The sequence below is a fragment of the Artemia sp. Qi Xiang Cuo genome, chromosome 9, assembly GCF_049724085.1.
Source record: "Artemia sp. Qi Xiang Cuo chromosome 9, ASM4972408v1, whole genome shotgun sequence".
Classification (NCBI taxonomy): Eukaryota; Metazoa; Arthropoda; class Branchiopoda; order Anostraca; family Artemiidae; genus Artemia; species Artemia sp. Qi Xiang Cuo.
The window spans coordinates 10,440,599-10,461,305 of record NC_142802.1 but is presented as its reverse complement, the minus strand read 5'-3'; the positions used below and the strand labels follow the sequence as shown (position 1 = coordinate 10,461,305).

The 20,707-nt window shown below is 36.4% G+C and overlaps 1 protein-coding gene across 4 annotated transcripts in view; it reads right to left on the bottom strand.

Moving 5' to 3' along the window:
- LOC148948301 (zwei Ig domain protein zig-8-like) overlaps positions 1-20,707 on the bottom strand; it is a 579,089-nt gene that overhangs the window by 481,261 nt on the left and 77,121 nt on the right. Inside the window, exon 1 of one of the 4 annotated variants that reach the window (XM_089093877.1) lies at positions 13,300-13,409. The exons of 2 other annotated variants lie outside the window; for them this stretch is intronic. The gene's annotated coding sequence lies outside the window, so the exon portion shown is untranslated. Of the gene's footprint in view, positions 1-13,299; positions 13,410-20,707 lie in introns of those variants that run through there. One more of the 4 variants, XM_089093880.1, reaches the window with a different exon arrangement.

The window sequence follows — 20,707 nt, the reverse complement described above, 5'->3', positions numbered from 1 at the left end:
TTTTCATGGTCGATTTATTTCTTGTTTCTAGGTGTAATAACACCGGGACAAAGGTTGCACAAGTGCATTGAATTATAAAGGGAACAAACTTATTTATATAGGACTCGAGGGGAAGTGAAATTACTAGAACTTGATTGCGTAATCGAAGGGGAAATGTATTTTTGAGAACTTGTTTGCGTAATCGAGGGGAAGTGGTTAGGCTAGCGAATCAGGCTCAGTCTAGAGTTGGCAGTCAGAGTGATAGCACTGAAAAATGAATAAATTCGAGAAAGAGAGAATTAGATCAAATCTTGTGATTATGGAAAAACATTTGATTTTGGATGATGATTTTCTCGAGTTATCTCTTCAACGCAGGACATTCTCACAGGGGACACTCGACAATATAATGAAAACTGATTCTCCCCCATTGGACTATTGTATGAAGCTTTTAAAACGTGACTCAAATGCTTATACTCAATTTATTGATATATTAGCTGGAACAAAGCAGAATCATATTGTGGATATACTTTCATTGCCTATGTAGATGGCTCCTCCTTCGAAAGAGGAAACGTCACAGAGATACTCCTCTCCCCTTTCCTACACTTTGAATTTATTGAGCGAAGACGATCAGTTTAGTTTTAGCTGTGAGAGAGTCAAGTGACATTGGAAACCAAAATGTTCCATATATGCCCATTGTGCATGTACACTCTTGGCAGTTGGACTCAATGTGAGAATTGTACAATTATTGATGACTATAACGAAAAGTGTAAATTATGTAGTCCTTTCAAATTACATAGAGGCTATGCAGTACAAATTAAAGGATGTAATTCATGTCTTGAGGAGGTGTGTGACTCCCACCCTAGAGGGGACCTGTGCTCCAATTGTCACTATGATAAATGTGATCAGTGGGAGAATACTTACCCTGCTATGATTGGAAAGAACCCTAAACGTGATTTTAGTTTATTTCTACGAGATTGGTATCGTCGTGGATTTAAATTATTCTGGGAAGAGGAATCTGGTCTACGATTCAACTGTTGGGGTAACAAGACAATCTGGTTTCTACGTCATCGCTGCGACGACACTGTCTACTATGACTATAAACCTAGTGATTTTTATTTGGCAGTCACCGAATGTGATTCACCACTTGAAAACATAGTATGTGATATTGCTTCAAATAGACAGATTGAAACTCATGAATTTTATAATATGAATGCGAATAGTATCATTAACTACACAAAGAGATATGACAAGAGTGAAGTTACATTGTACTGCAGAAAATGTGACCCTGACTTTGCAGTCAATCAACATCAATATACAGTGAATCCAAATTATTTACCAGCATTAGTGGTTCACGACAGTTGTCTATACACCGATGAAGAAATCTAAAAGTGAAGATTTAAAGACATTGTTGTATATATACATTTTATTAATAAACAAATTCACAAACATTTTTTAAGCACTTTATTCTTAGGGCACTGAAATCAATATTAAATACACTTGTAAGTATATTCTCCGCTAGAAAGTCGTTCAGACGCGGATTGTCACCATAAATGTGGAAAAACTGCTTGTAAGTATAACCACGACATCGGAACACAAAATATAGTAGCGCATGGAAGCCACAGCTTTTAGTCGTTACATTCTGCACCCTCTTTCGATTTTGAATAATAGTTTTCCCACTACTCTCAATATAGTTGCTGATGTGGGGCGTGTAGAATGTATAGGGTAGACCAAGAGGATCAAAAAACTCAATCTTCTTCATTGTTTGATAGATGCACAGCCAATGACCCGTCAGCACAGTCGATGGACTGCTATTGACAATAATCAAGGTATTGTTCGCGCTTTGAATTTTTCCAAGATAGTCTGAGGGTAGACAATAGGATTTGTACTGGGACATGTAGGGATCCATATTAAATACACTGATTATTTGACTGGTGTTCATGGCGCCAAGTCTAGTAGAACCCTGCCTTCGAGAGTGATCTTCTAATAGGTTTCATATTGATTTAGTGAGATTTGTGCAATACTCTCAGCCAATGGGTTGGCAAATGTACACTCTAAACGCACAGTCCCCGTACGTACTATACTCATATCCTGTGTGCCAGACAAATCCAGTACAATGATACCATGTGTTTTAGCAAACATTTCTTCGGTTATACCATTTTCAAATAGTTGCGAATCATGATCTAAGTTTTGCATGGTCAACTCATAGAATGTTCGATAGGATTCATCAAAAGATAGATTGTAGAGTGGGATACCATTTACTTTGCATACTAGAGATTAAAGTACCAACATTTAGAATGTATCTTGGCATTCGTTCCATGATTCTATTGTATCAGTACTTATTCGAAATGTCAATGCAAGTTTTGTGGGAATTTCGCCATTGATTAAGGATGAATTGGTGAGGGCGCATGAGCCCTTGGCACTATGACATCGATTGGTGATTTTATGAGGAACAAACAGTTTAATATTATTTCCATTGGCTCTTAGTTTTTCCACGGCCAATGTAACAGAACTCATGACCTGCTGTTTGCGCAACTGGAGTATTGCCATTGTTAGGGAGAAACTTACGTTAAGATTGCCTGCAATTTCCTTTCTCAATATGAAACTGGATGGTGCAAGGGTTAATTTTATATCAACTTTAACATTGGGTGGCAACCATTGGGGTATGTTAAATATTTCATGATATATTTTTCAAACTAGATATAAATCACTAGTTGAAGCATTTTTAAGTGCATCTGTACTATCAGTATTAGTAATGTATTCATATCCATTGGAGGCGCCTCTCAATTCCTTGTATGACTTGGGTGTCATCAGCATGAATTGCATATAGCTTGCATAGTTGGAGAGATTGTTGCTTGTGCTCACCAGCGTGCCATTGATGTAGACACTAATTTGACGAAATAAATTATGTAATAGACAATTTTCATAGGAGATTCCATCAGCCTGAATTGACATTACACTAGTAGTTGTCTACACCTTAATGTTCAAATATATATATTACGACGATAAATATACATAGCTGTCTTTCTTAGACTACATTTTTATGTCGAGATCGACGGAGAGAGATTGTTGTGGCTGGTATTGTTATTAGTATCAGTACTTAAAAATCACATTAAAATTTTCGGCATTGAACAGATTCAATGAGGCGGTGATTGAAGGTTGAGAATCCTTATGTGGAAGGTTGAACATCTTAAGAGAAGAAATCTAGTTTCGTTCTAACAATTCTCTTCCTAGGACTTCTGTTTACAGTAGGTATCAGCTTTTTCCTTCTATTGTTTGACAAGAGAGATGTCTTTCGTTTCCGTCCTGAGTAGAGACTGATGAGTGATACATTGTTTCTTGACCTTTTTAAACCTTTACCATTCTGTTTTAATTTCTCGCCAAGGGTTCGCGCACTGGACCTAAGATTTTCCGTAGCACTTTTTTTAAAATCCTTGCCAGAGCCCCAATCGTATAGTGTAGAAGATGCAAAATCTGTCGCAGCCGGTACAAGATATTTTCTAGCCAGTGGTAGTGAAGAGCGAAACAACTTAGCAAACCAGCTGCCAAGACCATAGCCAGACATTGACGAGCGACCCTTGTAATAGTCCATTCCATTGCCCTGTTGTCTTGGGCTAAGAGCATTAACATAGCAGTCAATATCAGGACAAGTGAATACCACTTTTCTATTAGACATCTTGCTGTTGAACGATGGGTCGAAAATGACATGTAATCACGGCCAAACCTTTTGAAATTGCTATGAGATCACCTAATTCTGTTCTTAGTGTTAACTGACAGAGTTCCAAATAGGAAGTGTTTACGGGATTATACTGAAGATGCTTTATATTGTAGTGATGAATATGCTCTTGATTGGTTTTTCGTTCAAGAACTCGTAGGAGGGGGAAATTTGAATTACCAACCCGTGATGTTTCCACAAATGAGGCGTAGAGAAATATACAAGTGTCTGTGGAGAAGGCAGGCGGGTAGTCAGCAAAAATGAAATTAGTTTACCGACACTTTTACGGTTGATTGTATTGAGCTTAAAGCCAAAGAACATCCTTTAGGTTATCATTGAGAATAAAATTTTCGCTGGCAATAAGTTAACTAATGTAGATCTTGCCCTCCTCCTTTGAACAGTTGAAATGAAAAGCTCCTTTTTTACGAGCGGAAATTCTTTTATTAATAGAGCGACATCAATCATTCATACAGGCGAGTTCGTCGTAGGGTAATTCAATATATTGGTAATCCAACCAATTGTTTTTTTGAATTTGTTCTTGATCACCTGGTTGGGGTGGCCAATCATAGTGTTTAATTTTTACTTCATATTTACGATCTTTTCTCAGGATGTCATTAGTATTTTTGAGAATAGAGTCGACAAGAGCCACTTCATACTTTCCGTCGAATTTGGTGATGGGGGAGAGTTTTGTCCAAAAATCACTTGTTTTATTCAGATCATTGTAGAGAGGATCGGAAACATTGGACATGAAGGTCACATAGAAATCATTGGGCATTGTTAATATCTTCAGCACTGACCCAAGAATCAAAATCCGAGTTGTATCCTAGCCAGCGAACAAGTAACTGTTTCTTGCCCCTATGAGTACGACTCTTTAATACCTTTTCAATTTGATAAATTTCACTAGTGTTCCTAACTTTTTGTAGTCCAAATTCATAAAAACCGCCAAGAATCTCATCACCTTTGGTGTCTCGAAATCGATATGTCAAGGGTTCAGTGTCTCGGATTTTGGACACTTTAAAAAGTTTGGTGCTCCATAAATAATTCCCCTTTTGAAAAATATTGGTGGGTCTATTAATTCGAACAGTATCACCAACAATGAATTTCTTCTTCTTTTTCTTCTCATTACCATTGGAGTATTGCTTTAGAAAAGTATCAAATGTATTCTCACTGTAGTGAACATCCGGAGGGCTAGAGTTGGACAAAGATCGATGTGGTCGATGGTTGTATATCTGCATGATTTTATCTAAATCATGAATAAAAGCCGGTGTATTTTTCAATGTACAGTATCTTGAAATTAATAGATGAATCGTTCTTATTAATCGTTCAGCCAATGCAGCCTTTATCGGACTATGACTATGATAAAGTGTTGTATTATATTTCAAAAGAACCTTTTGCACATGAGGGTTAACAAATGCACAACCACGATCTGATTGAATTTTTCTATACGAATCCTGTTCAAGAATACTTTCAATGGCCCGAGCAACTTCAACACCTCTCTTTGATCGCAGTGGAATGGCATAGGCATAGCGACTAAAGATACTGATTGCCACCAGAATATATTTGTAGGGTGCATTGTGACGCCGTTAAACTGCGTCTAAAGTTAAAAGATCCATTTGCATTATATGCAGAGGAAAAAAGGCTTGAGTTTGTCGATATTGTTTACTGCGAAGTCTATGATTTCTATGTAGTGTGTAACTCGATTCATTCTCTAGATACTCTTTTGCTTTTTTCAATGTGGTGCCGGAGACAGCTCTAGAAAGCGTTTTGGGAGAACTTAAACTTCCCGCTTCACCAACATTTTCATAGACACCTTTCAAAACTTCATCCATTTTGAGCGTAAACACGTAGTGTAATGTCCACTCCCCTTTTGCACACTGGAGGGTGAATCAATTCGTCTTCGCTTTTGACTAGCAACCACAGGTGTTGTAAAATCAGTGGTGCTAGTATTTTCAAAATATTGAATCTTCTTCTTTTTTAAATGGTGTTGGAGGACTATATTCTCTTAGTTTCTTTAGAATTTGCTTATTGCCAATAAGACTTTTGGGAAAGTTTGATACACTTAGAAAGGTGTATAGATTATCTTCAAAGGATAAGAGTCCTTAACGATTTATCACTATATAACAAATTAAATTAACTAGATTATAACTTTTTCCCCGAATTATAATTCGTTTCCCTGTTCTGTCGACTTGAACTTCATCACCAGATTCCAACATGAGATACGATAATACTTTTTTACTCTGTTCTCGATAAGACAGTGGCAATAGATTTCCAATTTTCAATGCAATCGAAATTCAATTCCTTCTCCTTTGTTTGTATAGAATCTTGAGGAGATGAAGAGGGATCAGTGGCGGGTCTCTCGCGGTAAGGTTTATGTTTGTCCACGCGTCGCAATGCATCTTGGAGTAAAAACATTTTTTGATCGTCGGCAATATTCTCATCATTAATGAATTTGTTTAGATTGTCTTCAAAATGTTCGACGGGCGAGAGGACAAGTTCAAATGGTGTCAATTTATAGGTTTTTGCCATTCTCTAGAGAAAACTGTTTACAAGTCCTGCAATTATTGGCAGTATCAGTGTAAAGAAGCTACCGCCCGCTTGAAGGAGTCGTGTTATTTTAAATTTGTTTACCCTGTTTTTAAAAGCCAAGGCACATACAATGGAACGAAGTTTCGTTGTATGTTGTCTAAAACCATCTTGCAGTTGAACATTGCCCTCGGATAAATTTAAACAAAGATCAGATATTAGATTAATGAAATCATTGTCGACACCATGTTTAAGTATAGCCTTCCTAGGCAAGGGTTTTGAAGTGCTTAAAACGGAAAATAAATGCCGTTGTTCGTGTAGTTTCTTCAATGTCATAATGGCAACTAATAGCCTTTTCTACTGTTCACCGGAAGATATACTGTAATTTCATTGTCGAAAATGTCGGTGACTACACGAAGATCCTCGGGCGTGCTCTGATTAAGATCCAGCAAAATGTAACCATTTGGCTTGCTAGTCGCTTGAGTGTACGCTGACAACAGAAATTTTGGAGTGCGGGGTTATATCTTTTTTTTTAGTGTTTTTAGTTAGATATAAACCCGCATAACTCAATATATAATATAGATAGGGCACTTCAAAGCAAGAGTTCGCATACATTTGCTCTGATGAAACAGACTTTGTAGTACCAGGGCTATGGAAATTTGCTCTTGATGACATCGAACCGTGAACAATTTCAACATTTCCTGTGAGAACTGTTCAATGGATTCAGCCAAATCATCAATAATCAGCCACGAGTTCGGTTCAATACTATTGAAAACATTAAGTCCTCTTATGAATTGTATTGGTATGGTTGTGGCAATAGCTTTTATTTTATCATAGGACTCTTGCCAAATACTATAGCAATAGTAGATTTTTTTCGGTTTCTCCATAAAGACTTTATCTCAATTGCGAATTATTTCGGTAAACAGCTTTGTTTCCCCCAACATTGACGGCCTGAACAAAGACGATCTGAAGGCTGTTTTGAATTGGCAAATTCTGCTGACCACAATCCGACTATGACTAACTGTAAACCGTGCGGGTCCAATGAATAAAAAGTAATTTTCCCATAGATCTATCTGTTCAAGAACAAAAACAATATTTCATGGTAAAATTTATTACAGTAACATGAACACTTGTTCAACATGAACACTTGTTCAACGTGAAAACTATTCGTTCAACATGAACAATGATAAAACTTTATAAAAAACACTTATTTTCTTTAAAAACTTTTGTCCATCTACAGCACTTTTTGTAAATCAACACTTTTTTGTGCAAAAAAAACACTTTTTGTACAACACTTTTCTATACAACAACAAAATACACTTGGAATTAGCACAGTTGAACATTACAGTGAATTAAAAGGTAGTGCCCCCCACCCCCCACCCCCCGGGAGCCGTGATGGAAAAACAATAGTTGTCGTCACTGCTACTGGTTAGTGGATGGGTTAGTGGTGGTGGTTAGTTGATTAGTTAGGTTAATTTATCCAGACCAAGTTGATTACGATAGTCTACGCATTCAACTCGATCTGAAATACGGTAGTGACCATGAGGCAGGACACTCACACCATTCTCGAGCACATAGACTTTGTCAGATATACATGACATTGCATTTTTTTTCACTCTCACAGTATAATTTCTATACTGTAGAGAGCGAAATGCAAGCACTTTTGCTCTTGGCACAAGGCTACTTTCTACACAGTCTATGTACACGCTCATGCTGAAATTTCTCTATACAAAATGTGTAGGCACCCCTTTACAAGTCTTCTTTTTATCCCCACTGTGTGTTTCAACACACTCAACTTTGGGACCCAGGAACACCCCCCCTGGATATCAAATCACTCCCCGTATCTGATTTTAATTTTAATAGTTGGTGGGGGGCTTGAAGTTTCACCAGCTCGGGGTAGAGGGATGGATTCCAGTTGGTGAAATCCATCCGCGAGCTGATATGTTCCCCCTTTTCTAAATCACCCAATAAATCTTCAGTCCCATTTACCTTTAACAGCAGAGAGTCTGTATCCCCATAGTAAACTTGAACCTCCCCCTCCCGTGGCCATTGCACCTTGCACAAATTGTAAAAGAACGACAATATGAGCTTTTTTGAAATTTCTAGTACTGAACTACCGCCTTCTATATTCTTGTTCAGTACTACATTTCGCTTTTTTCCTGTATAGAAGAACCCTGCTAGCCTCTATGCTCGTGAATGATGTAAAATTGGGATCGGCAATAATTCGTGCACACTCTAGAGGGTCAGTCACGACGTCGCAGCAAGATCTGTTGCGTACTCTTTCACACATTTTGCCAAACGCTGAATTTAGAATGAGCTTTTACAATTCCTTCTCTACCTTGGAGTTCGCCCTAGAATGTTTATCAACAAAAGTATCGATAAACTTTTTCAAATATGGTTTCTGATTGAACTGCAGGACCCTATGTATTTTGGTGATTTTGAATCCACTTTTCATCACCCAGTGCAAAAGCACATGGTGAACAACGATGTTTTCCTTAGGGTCCAAATCAGCAATCAGTTTCTGTTTAGAGGGGGTCCAATGCATCCCCTTATCCTCAACCAATGATCGATTGTATGGGCTCAGCGAGTCCCTGGTCACTGGTCGATTGATACAGGGAAAAACAGTCTTTGACTGAGTCGTGAAGCGCCAGCGGGATGTGACCATCAATTTCAAAAAATCATCCCTGCGGCCTGTTGTCCTTAATTATGGTAATGTCGGGGACCTCCCAAGGGTTCTCAAGCCATCTATAGTTCCCAAACGGCAAAGAGTGCTGGGACATTGCCTAGGGATACAACGAGTTCATGTCCAAGAACACTGCATTTGACTTTGCGCCATTGCTTTTCCGCTCGAATCGGTTGATAAGATGCAACTCCCGACAAAAACACACCCTCCTCGCATTGAAAGCTCTACAAGAAGGTGTTGATCTATGTCGGGGATTATGCCTATTTCCTCCCTACTAATTTTTAAAATTAAATCCATCACTAAATGGGGTGTAGAAAAATAATATCCTATATCTAACCCGAACTCTGAATAGATCTGATCTGTATTCTTACAGACTATATCCAACAGAGTTAGAACGTCACTGGCCAAGCTTGTATAGTGGGGTTCTCCACCCTTGCGGCCCACTGTCTTTTCGGTTTTTGACCGGACTGCATTGGGGGTGGAACTGATCGGGCGGTCTCGTCATCTCGCGCTTTCTTTGATGGAGGAGTCGTGCATTCTTCGCTATTTGCGGTACCCATAGCTCTCTTTACAGCTGGAGGGGCAACAATTTCTTCATAATTTGCCTTAAAAAGAAGAGAAAAAAATAGTATCAAAATAATTTCCCCCTTTTTTACAGAAAGAAAGTTAAATTCTACAGAATTTGTCTAGAAAAGCATTTATCTCAAAGAAGCCCCCTCCTCCACCCTTTTTCAGCAAAGCAAAAAGTAAAAATTTAGCGAGAAATATATTAGGCTTAGAAATCAAATGTTTTTATTAGACAACTTGTAAGAAAATAAATCATGACAATCAGTAGTCTATAGCCATAGGATAGGAATCATTGTTTCTATTTTTACCATTTAGAAAAATATTAAATTTTCCAGTCTATAGGCTTTAATTTAGATTGTTAACCCAGCGGCCTATAGGCCTATATTTTGCAAACATTGGTTAAAATGCTATTCAATTTATACATAATATAAGCTTCTTGCCATTCCTAGAGACCTGTCTTTCTAGCCTTGCACAGTTTTTTTTCATTTTACACTGATAGCGGTAGAATTGAGACATTGCCTCCTCCCTTTTACATAATTTACTTACAACGAAGCTGTTAAAAGTGAGGCGTTGCCCCCTCTCCTCTCTTTTACATAATTTACTTACAACAAAGCTGTTAGAAGTGAGGCGTTGCCCCCTCTCCCCCCTTTTACATAATGTCCTAAATATATTGTTAGACCTTAATTTAAAAATAATCCATTTCACTCCCCCAAAATAGAGCATTACGTCTGTGCTTAATTATTGCATCATTGTGTTATAATTTTGACGGAAGAATAGTTCCTTTGACTTTGGCCACCGCGTTTGTAAACACAGATGGAAAGGGGTGACTGCTAATTTTAACCCCGCACTTGAGTCTTGTATCAAAACAGAACGGCATTTTCATTAAAAATTGAGAGAAGTCAGTGGTCGCTTTAGCTGGAAATATAGAAGGAAGGAATTTAACGAAATGAGAATTATTTCTTTTGCGAGAATTTGGTTGTAAAACAATGGGGTGGGGGGGGTTAGGTTTCGAGGGTAAAAGAATATATTTTACGTTTTTCACCGAGTATAAAGATTGTATAATGATGTTTGTATTGTATGGGGGGGAGGGGGTGACCACCTGAATATACTGGAGGGTGACCAAGGAAAATAAATAAAAAACAGGAATTTAACGGAAGGATAATTAATTCTATTTGCAAGAATTTTATTGTAAAACAATGGGGTGGGGTTAGGTTTTGAGGGTAAAAAGAATATATTTACGTTCTCCTTCGAGTATAAAGATTGTATAGTGATGTTTGTATTGTTTGGGGGGGGAATGACGTGAATATACTGGAGGGTGACCAAGGAAAATAAAAAAAAACAGGAATTTAACGAAAAGATAATTAATTCTATTTGCGAGAATTTGATCGTAAAAAAATGGGGTGGGGTTAGGTTTTGAGGGTAAAAGAATATATTTTACGTTTTCCATCGAGTATAAAGATTGAAAGGTGGTTAGGTTTGAGGGGAGGGGGGTACTTACCTAAATATACTGGAGGATGACCAAGGAAAATAATTTTATTTGAAAATAAAAAATGTACTTACATGGTAAATGGAAGTTGCCAAGGCTTCTAATTCGTCAAATTTATCCATTGTTGTATCAACTGTGTCAAAATACTTTCTGATAATTTAATCACATTGCATATCCGTTATATACGAAATCCCAAGGTCAAATTGTTATGTAAGCAAGCCCTCTGATTGGCTGAGAAGGAAACACGTGATCTAACAGTTTCCTGGAAACTCATAAGATTTGCTTCGGAAACAACAACAAATGTTATTTCTGGATCATAACATTCGCTGAGAGTGTGCACTTACAACAACAACAACAACATTGACCTTGACATTTGCCTCGGAAATAACAACAAATACTCTTTCTGGATCATAACATTCGCTGAGAGCGTGCCAAAAACACACCTGGAGAAAGAGACCATGAAGAAAGAGGTCATTGACCCCATTAACCACGTGTTCTCCCTAGAGAGGCTATGCCCATATATGGTGTAGGGTCACGATGAATAGGGTCATCTCTACTGCTATTCTTATAGCCAATATGATTATTCTTTCTTCTTTCTCTCTTTTTCTAAGAACAATAAAACGGTTTAATGTGATTTATTTCTAAATGAATTATTTTTGTTAGGATTTATGTTTCTTGTGAAACTTGCGATTTTGCGACAAAATCACAGCCATAACTTGCGGGAAAAGACACGACTGGATACGTCCATCACAGGATTCTTTAGTTTTGGATTTGTAAATCCACCAAACCAGACCTGTGATACTATTTTGATTTTCTGATAAAATTATCTAACCTTGCCAAAAAAAGGAAACTTTTCATATTTTCATGCATTTTCGGTTTCTTTTAATCTAAAAAAAAACAAACAAGTAAAACATCAAAAATGTAATCTGGTAAACAGATAAAGAATATCTCAGCACTCAAATAATACAATGTTTGTCATCTTATGTTGAAGCATTAAAAACTACAGGCTTCATTTCATTTCACATGACTGCAAAACTGGAATTCCAGAAAATTGCATAAGGAATATAAGCTTTAATGAATTAATGAACCTTATTTAATAAAAAAAATGAATTGATTGTCACTTGTTTAATGTTTTGGTATCGCTCTTCACTTTTTGTTGAAAAGTCTAACAAAGTAACAAATAACTGTTCAAAATATAACCTTCATTAATTTCAGTACTTTAATGTTTTGGTATTGGTCTTTACTTTTTGTTGAAAAATTTAAGAAATTGACCACTAATTCAAAAGAAATCAAAGAAATAATGACAATAAAATGTCTTTAAAATGCATTAACAGTAGTTACTTGATTGATTAATTAATAGACTATAATCCCTTTTGCTACCAGTACGCTCAACGATCAAATTAAAATCATAGTACTGGTATATGAGTGGGGCCTTTTGGAACCTAAGTTCGAGGTCAAGCTTGCTAGTTCTGGAAAAAAAAATGTGAAAGGGTAGTGTGAAGAGTGTACTGTTTCCTAAAACTGGTAGCATTGCAGAAGTAATTAAGTGTCATACAACAAGGAGAACAAAGGAAAAACGCAAGCAACCCATTTTAATAGAATTATTTGGCCATCTGCCTACTAAAAATCGTTCAAGTTGATCTTTTTCCAGAAATAAAATTTTTAACTGAAAAGTATATAATCTCAATATATGAATTCTTTACCATTGCACCTTTTTTACGCCCTTTTATTACACCTTGCAACTTTTGCGTCAAATGTGAGTCAAATCAACAATGCAGCTATTAGGAGCCTTGTCGGTAATTCGTTCGAGCTAGCACAGACTAGTTAGTTGGTTTTATACGTTATGTCTATTAATATCATAGGCAGCCCAATGCGTTGAATATGTAAAGGTAGTTAGGCATGATTATTTTTCTTTAACAGTCTACTTTTGTCCAAAATGGCTGAAAGCTTAGGTAACTATACCACTGGGGATGGCAAGACCCCCCACAGCCCAACAGCAAGGGTAGTAAATTATGCAATCTGCCAATCGTTTACATGTAGGATATTCAATGTGTCCGAAAAGGCAAAGGGAATAAGGAGAAACTTTTGGGAATGTTAAAGGGAATGCTGAACTAAATCAGAAGACATTATGTGCATCAAGGTTGCAAAAAGCGCATAACTGCGATATCTTGAAGCTAAGGGTATTAAATTGAAAATTTTAGGGCCACTGCTACTTTAACTACTGCTGCTACTACTACTAATAAAGCTGCTACTACAAAACTACTGCTACTACTACTACTACTACTAATACTACTGCTGCAAATGTGACTTCGACTGCGACTACTTACGACTCCACCTCTGACAACTTACAACTGTGACTGCAACCAACTATTGCTGAAACTGTGACTTCTTACCACTATGACTATATTTGACTGTGACTGCGACTACTTGGTCTCTGCGACTGCAATTATTTGTGGCTTTGACCACTTGTGACTGCAACTGCGACTGTACCTCTTATCTTTCCCTGAAAGTATTAACCTTATTGTGTTCCTTATATATTGCATAAATGCCATTTTGACAGCCTTGATGCACTTGAACTCCTTTGATTTAGTTCAATTGTAGTACTAGCAATAGCAGTAGCAGTGTTAGTAGCGTTAGTCGTAGTAGTAGTAGTAGTAGCTGTAGCAGCAGTAGTAGTAGAATACCAGTATCATTCGCAGTCACAGTCACTGTCGCAATTGCAGATGGAATCGAAGAAATAGGAGTAGTAGTAGTAGTAGTAGTAGTTGTAGTAGTAGTACCCACAGTAGTGGTAGTATTCGTAATAGTAGTAGTAACAGTTGTAGCTGTTACAAGTAGTCGCAGTAGCAGCCACAAGTACTGGCAGTCGCAGTCGCAAATAGTTGCAATCGCAAGTTGTCACAGTCACAAGTAGTCCCAGTCACGTCAGTTCAAAATTGCAGGAATAGCTAAGGGTATTATACCGGAACTTTCCGTGTATTTTGCTTCGATGTTGAACTAAATCAAAAGACTCTATATGCATCCAATGTTGCCAAAATTTTATTGAGTTGAAGCTTCCGGGGCATGTTCGGAGGATGTTGAACTATAGAGAAAGACACTATGTGCATACATTTGGTCAAAAGTACGTATCTGTAATGTCTCAGGAACGGCTAATGATATTAATTTGAAACTTTCAGGGCATATTGAGGATGGTTTTAAACTAAATAAAAAGACTCTATGTTTATCCAAGGTTGTCAAAAAGGAGTGTCTGCGATAGCTCAGAAATGGCTAAGGAAATTAAGTTGAAACTTTCTGGGCATATTGGGTGGGATGTCGAAGGGATGATGAGTTAATATTTGGTTGTACTCCAGGTTGTAACATGATGGGGTCAAAATAGCTTTACTATAGATGCCTAACGGTTTTGCAGATTTTCAAGCAATTGATTTGAATATTATTTCATGTATCTATTAATTCAATGTTTTATGCTACAATCATTATTAAAACTTCTTGCAATATTTTGTCCAAAATATGATTATCAAGCCAAAGTCTTGTTTCCTAAGGAAACAAAAACCGAAAACATCTTTACAAACATCCCTTTTATTAACCGATAAAAACATGTCATATGTCAATTAAACTGACAATCTACGGTGATTTGTTCAGTAAAGCGCAAATTATGTTCTGGCCTTGAGAAGGCATGGAGGTTATTAGCCCTACTCATGTTAGTTTCTGCTCGTTTTGAGTTTGAATCTCTTCGTTTTGAGTTTCTTTTATTTATTGAGGGTGGTTTGTGATAGTTTTATGCTTGGAAGATTATTTGACTTTATTTTTGCTCATTTTTGGCTTAATAGAGCTCTTTACTTTTATTTGAATTTTGTTTTGGGGGGGGAGTTTTTTACATCAATTACAATAAATAATCAAGTCAAACTTAAAGCGAACATGAAATTACCTGGAAATAAGTAGGGCTGGTACCCGCTATGCCTTCTGTAGAGTAGGCTATAACATCATTTGAGCTTAACTGAAAACATCATACATTTTAAACGTTTTCTCTTTTATAGCGTTAATAAATTCTAAGTTGCTGAGAATTTCAGGAATCAATTTCAATATAAGCGTTAATATACATTCATAGGCTCTTTTAAGTAATCTTGGTTGTTGCGGTGATCCTTATCTTTGTTTTTTTTTTTTCTTTTTTTATGCTAAAACCAATGAAAAAAAGAACAGCTCGAAAGAATAGTTTTCAGTAAAGCTCAAATGGCATTCTGGTTTTTAGTTTGTCCTACTCCTTTTTGCCGTGGTTTCTATTAGTTTTAAGTTTAACTTGATTTATTGTAATTTCTGTTCATTTTTTGGTTTCATTTATTTATGGATAGTTTTAGTGGATGGAAAGCGTTTGTTTGTTTTTGTGTGTGTTCCTCATGTAATTTAAATTTCTTTAAAAATTATTTCAGGTTCAAAACAAAAAAATTTTCCACTATCGTCATTTCCACAATCAAAAATTAACAAAAATTAAAATGAATGTATTGAGTATTGACAAAAACAGATCAGCTATTGTAACAATAAGCGGATTTTTTGTCAAGATAACATTATTATCGAGAACTGATACTGCCTACATTTGTAAGAAGTGCGTTCTATCTTAATTATTATTAATGGTCATTTTGCAATTGTCTTATTAGCTCCGCTTTTTTCTTTTATATGGTGACCTCAAGTGCATTATCAGTTATCACGGTTTTAGTTGGATAAGGAACCCTGGATGGTCAGTCCTTCAGCAATAACTAGCAGCCTGACCCCGCAATGTTCTAGACAGTCTCCAAATATCTTGCTAACCAGGAGAAAGATTAGAGCCAAGCAGAATGCCTTTGTGACAGACTAACCTATAGTCTAAGCTAACCTTACTTTTTCAAAGTTGTTTCAAAGTGTCTATATTTTCTTCTCTGTTGGTCTGTCACCCTGTAACAAGGCCAATGACTTTTATCCAAAAAAAAATTGGTCCTTACTACTTGCCTCAATCCAAGGGTGCCAATTGAGAAGGGGGCATTTGAGATTTGCCTTTTTTGTATTTTAATTAAAAAACTAAGAACCGCCCCCTTTGTTTTAGATACCTTGTTTTGTATCTTAATTCAAAAACTGAAAAACAATCTTTGTCGCCCCTTACCCCGTATTTTCGTGAATTGACTTCTTGCCCTCGTTTTAGTGGATTTGTATACGAATGGTTATTGAACTTTAATGTGCTGAAATTAATGTGCTTATTTTTTGATGTGCAAAATGTCCGCCAACTACATGCTGTATAACGTCCATTCGCATCAACAACGAAAAAATAACTGGTATATCTGAATTAATTATTCTATGCTCAAACGCTCTGCTCTCTGTCCTCCCAACCCCATATAAAACAGCGTGTTTGAGACCATGGACTAGAGAAATGAAATTGACACACACAAAAAAACAGAACATTCCCAGCATTTCTTCTAAGGCAAAGCAAAAGACAAATTCTTGTTCCAATTTTATTTTGAACTAGTTCTATAATTATGAAACTAATGCTGAAATTGTTTCTGATATTTGAGGCGTTAAAGTCTATCTTAGCAATGAATATTATCCCTTAAGACAGGCAAGTGTTTAGATCTAACGTCTTGATTTTTAATTTTATTGTATTCTTTCGTTTTATTAACTCCAAAAAATCCTGGAGGGAAGAGGGAGGAGCAATGATAAGAAAAAGGTTTCTAGATAAGCTAGAATGACCATGTCTGCAAATAAGGCAGGCTATTAAATCAGTGGCAGATCCAGGGGTTGGGCGAGCGCCCCCCCCTAACGTAGTCTAAAGAAGTGTAATTTACTTAATTAATGCAAGATTCCGTTAATTAAACTTGCTCCTAACGCAAGTTTATCGGATCAACCTATTTTACCCCCCTCCCCTAAAAAAGTCCTGGATCACCCCCTGTTTTAAATTTAGCAATTTAGAAATTGGGCAATGAGAGTAACCTTGAAAATATTATAGCCTACTTGTTGAAATGTATAAGGAATAAGTCAATAAGATTTTCCAAAGAAAACTATTTCTTTTTTATGATCTTAAATATTTCGTAGATCTTCTGCCGGGTAAACATTTTTCCTTTTTTACTGTATAAGTTTTATAGTATTACCATTAACAGGGACAGCTAATTTAGATTTACATTAAAGTAAAATTAAAGGCCCAATTTCACACTTTCCTTAAAGTTGTGAAGTGTGCTAATCAGCCATAAACAGTCGATTAGCCACATTTCTAGACGCGTATCAAATACTAAAGAATTAGGGGAGATATTCCATGTAAAGGGAAAAGAGAAATTATAAAATTGTGTTGTACTTCCACTAATTTATTTTTGTAACGTAATTGTTACATTTTTTAACGTATCAAATTATTTGAAACACATGTTAGAAAGGTAGGACAAATAGGCCAACTGTTTTGCATGTAATTACATATTGTAACCTGTTATTAAATTTAACCTGTTTTTTTTATTTATTCTCTCATTTTTATTTAATAATATTACACCTGCTACTTATTGGTACTATGTCAAATTTTAGCCGGGAAAAAGAACACAAAACGTGATGGCTTCTTTTCTATGAAAATTTAAGAAGCTTCAATGATGGAAAGTTTGGAATCCTAACATTTTTACAAGTAAATTCTCTGGTTTAACCAATATTGTAGTCTTAAATAGTACATAACTTTTCAAATATTTTTGAAGCTCAGAGCTAAAGATTCGAAGAGGGACAAGGGGAAGAAAAGAGCAATTTTTGTTGCCATGTTGTTCTAATAGTTGTCTACCCCTGGCTTCATTCTTCTTGTTGTTCGTGTCGATGAAAAGTTATCAAAATTGAACTAAAACTAAGAAAGGAAGAAAGACCTGAAAGAAAAGAAAAACTAAGAAAGAAAGGAACGAACGAAAAAAGCACTGGAAGAAAGACTATGAAGGGAAGGAAAGAAAGAAGAAAAAAAAAGAAAGGAATAACTAAGGTGGGAGAAAGGCTTGAAAAAAGGTGTTTCAAGACCTCTTGCTAAGAAACTACCCTATGTATTTTTTTAAATGTGGGCAAAGACTAAGCTATGATTGGAGCGATAACTCAAAAGAAGTTACATGACATTTTTTTTTAATGATTACTTATAACCCACCCTGTTAAACGGAATGCCCTTGATTGATTCGTGCAATCTGTTCTCCTATATCTTTTCTGGGTCTTAGAATAATTAGGTGTTTTCTATTCTTTCTGCAATTGCGTCCTTTGTAAAATTAAGAAATTGTTGAAATAATACTTCCAGTAAATTACCCATAATTCAGTAATGTGACTGCTATTCTCAAAAAACTGACTAAATTTCTTTCAATGGCATTGAAAGGTTCAATAACTTTCAATAAAAATAAATTTCTTTCAGTAACATTGAACATTGAAGTTTTCCAAGTATTTCCTGGCTCAACTTCACGACGATTTATTTTTCTTCTCGAAAACAACGGCCAAATTGAAAATTCTTAGAAAGATTTGTTTAAAGCTGTTGTTTTCTTATGTTATATTATGATAAGATAATTTGCTTGTCTTATTACCATTATAAAATAATAAGAACCTTACAAAAAAACTGTCCGTCATTAACAGTCGAAAAACCCAAAACCTATTTTTCACTTTTTTCGTTCTCTTGTAAAACCGATAATATGTAAAAATATAACACCTTCTGAGTTACTGCGACTGAACCTATTCATTAACAGTTGATCTTTATGAAATTTATTTTGATATAAAAAAAAGCACTGTAATATTCCCACATAGTATTATATATATATACTATATACGCATATAGTATACCTACTGAGTATATGTACCATATAGCAAATGACCTACTGATTATATGAGTATACCTACTGAATATATATATACCTACTGAGTACATGAGTATATACGCATATAGTATATTTGCATAGTGAGTCACCTTCTCAGTAGGGGCCCTCCCAGGACCACTCAGCGCGTCCGCAGGTGGCGGATAGGAGAACGTCCTACAGATATATAGGGTACCTCCATAAAGGGAGGCACGGACCAAGGGGGACCTAGCCCCTGAGGGTCGATAATTGAAACTGGGGTACTCTCGCTCGGGGGTCATAAATTCAGGTGGAGGAGGAACAAGGCCCCTCTGACGCATACTGGGAAGGGCCCACCGGCGTTTGGACAAGTCCCGCTAGTTGCGAACCTTCTGCGAATAATGGGTTAAATTGTATGGTACTGCAGGATACCGTCGTGGGAGAATCCTCTTTAGGAGAACATCTGCGAAAGGGCGGAAGATCCAGACTTGGACAACGGCATCTGCAAGTAGGGTAGGCATGGGGGGGGTTGACAATGCTGGCAATGGCAAAAACTAACAATGCACATTCATTTGTATTTTTTTTAGTAAAGTGCAAGTTATGTTCTGGCCTCGGGAAGGCATAGGGGTTTTGAGCCAAACTTATGTTAATTTCTGCTCATTTTGAGTTTGACTCGGTTATTTATTGTAATTTCTGTTCGTTTTGGGTTTAATTTATTCATCAATGCTGATTTGCGGTAGTTTAACGCTTGGTAGATTATTTGATTTTATTTTTGCTCATTTTTTGTTAAATGGAGTTCTTTACTTTTCTTTGAAAAACTTATTTGGTGGAAACAGTTTTTTTAATTAATTTATGTTCGTTTTATATTGACATAGTCTTTTCAAGGAAAAAAATAATAATTGTTTAAATCTTTTCATTTTTTAAGACTATATAGTTTGGCCTGCTATTTGTATGCTGGAGAAAAATTTTCAGCAGTTTTTAGCAGCATACACCCTTTTAAAAATCTGGCCCAAATAGCAGTGTTTAATTTCGTTTCATACCTCCTCTAGTTGACCTGATTTGGAAAACTTGATACCATTCGCAACAAAAATCTGCTTAATTTCTTTGAAAGCATGGATACACTTGCGGTATTTTGACTTGGTTAAGTTTTCAGAGCAGAAGTAGCCCCGAAAGTTTGAACATAATGCCCTCAGTCGTGCTTGGGATACTGCTGAGATGCCTTATTAGGATTTAGCATTGACACAATGCATTTTGATTTAATCTTAAGGCAGCATTTAGTTTTTAAACATAAAAGCAAATGTGAAGGTGGGCGGCGAAGGGGGATTATTTGCCCTCTGATTCAATTTCGACTATTAAAAAGGGCATCAACCCTTTCTATTTTCAATCAAATGAGCCATTTTTGAATTTTCTACGACAACTCCTTAGATAAGAATTTTCCTGGTTTAAACAGCAGCACTAGAGAAAAATCATACATTACACCCACATTGATCTTTAGTATACACATTCCAAGCCTTCCAATCCTTTTTGTCTCTTACATACGGTACCAGGCCTTTCAATTTCCAATCGAATGAGCTCTTTTTGAGTTTCTACGACGATTCTTTCTATAAACACCTTATTAGTCCCCAGGGCATAAATTACAACCCTTACCTAAGGGCTGTGAGGGTGGTTGTTATCCTCTAAGACATAATTTCCAGAACTTTCAACTACATTAAACGAAATGGCTATCTCAAAATTTTGATTGGATGTGTTTGGGAAAATGGTGGGTATGAGAGAGGCATTTGTTGCTCTCCAATCACTTTCAACTATTGTAAATGGCCCTAGCCCTCTCACTTTTCGATCAAATGGGCCCTTTTGAAGTTACTAAGACAACGCCTTCTATAGAAACCTTATTTACTTCCAGGACATAACTTAAAATTCGTACCCTGAGGGATGGGGATGTCATCATCAAATAGCTATTTTACAGAACTTTCAACTATGTTGAA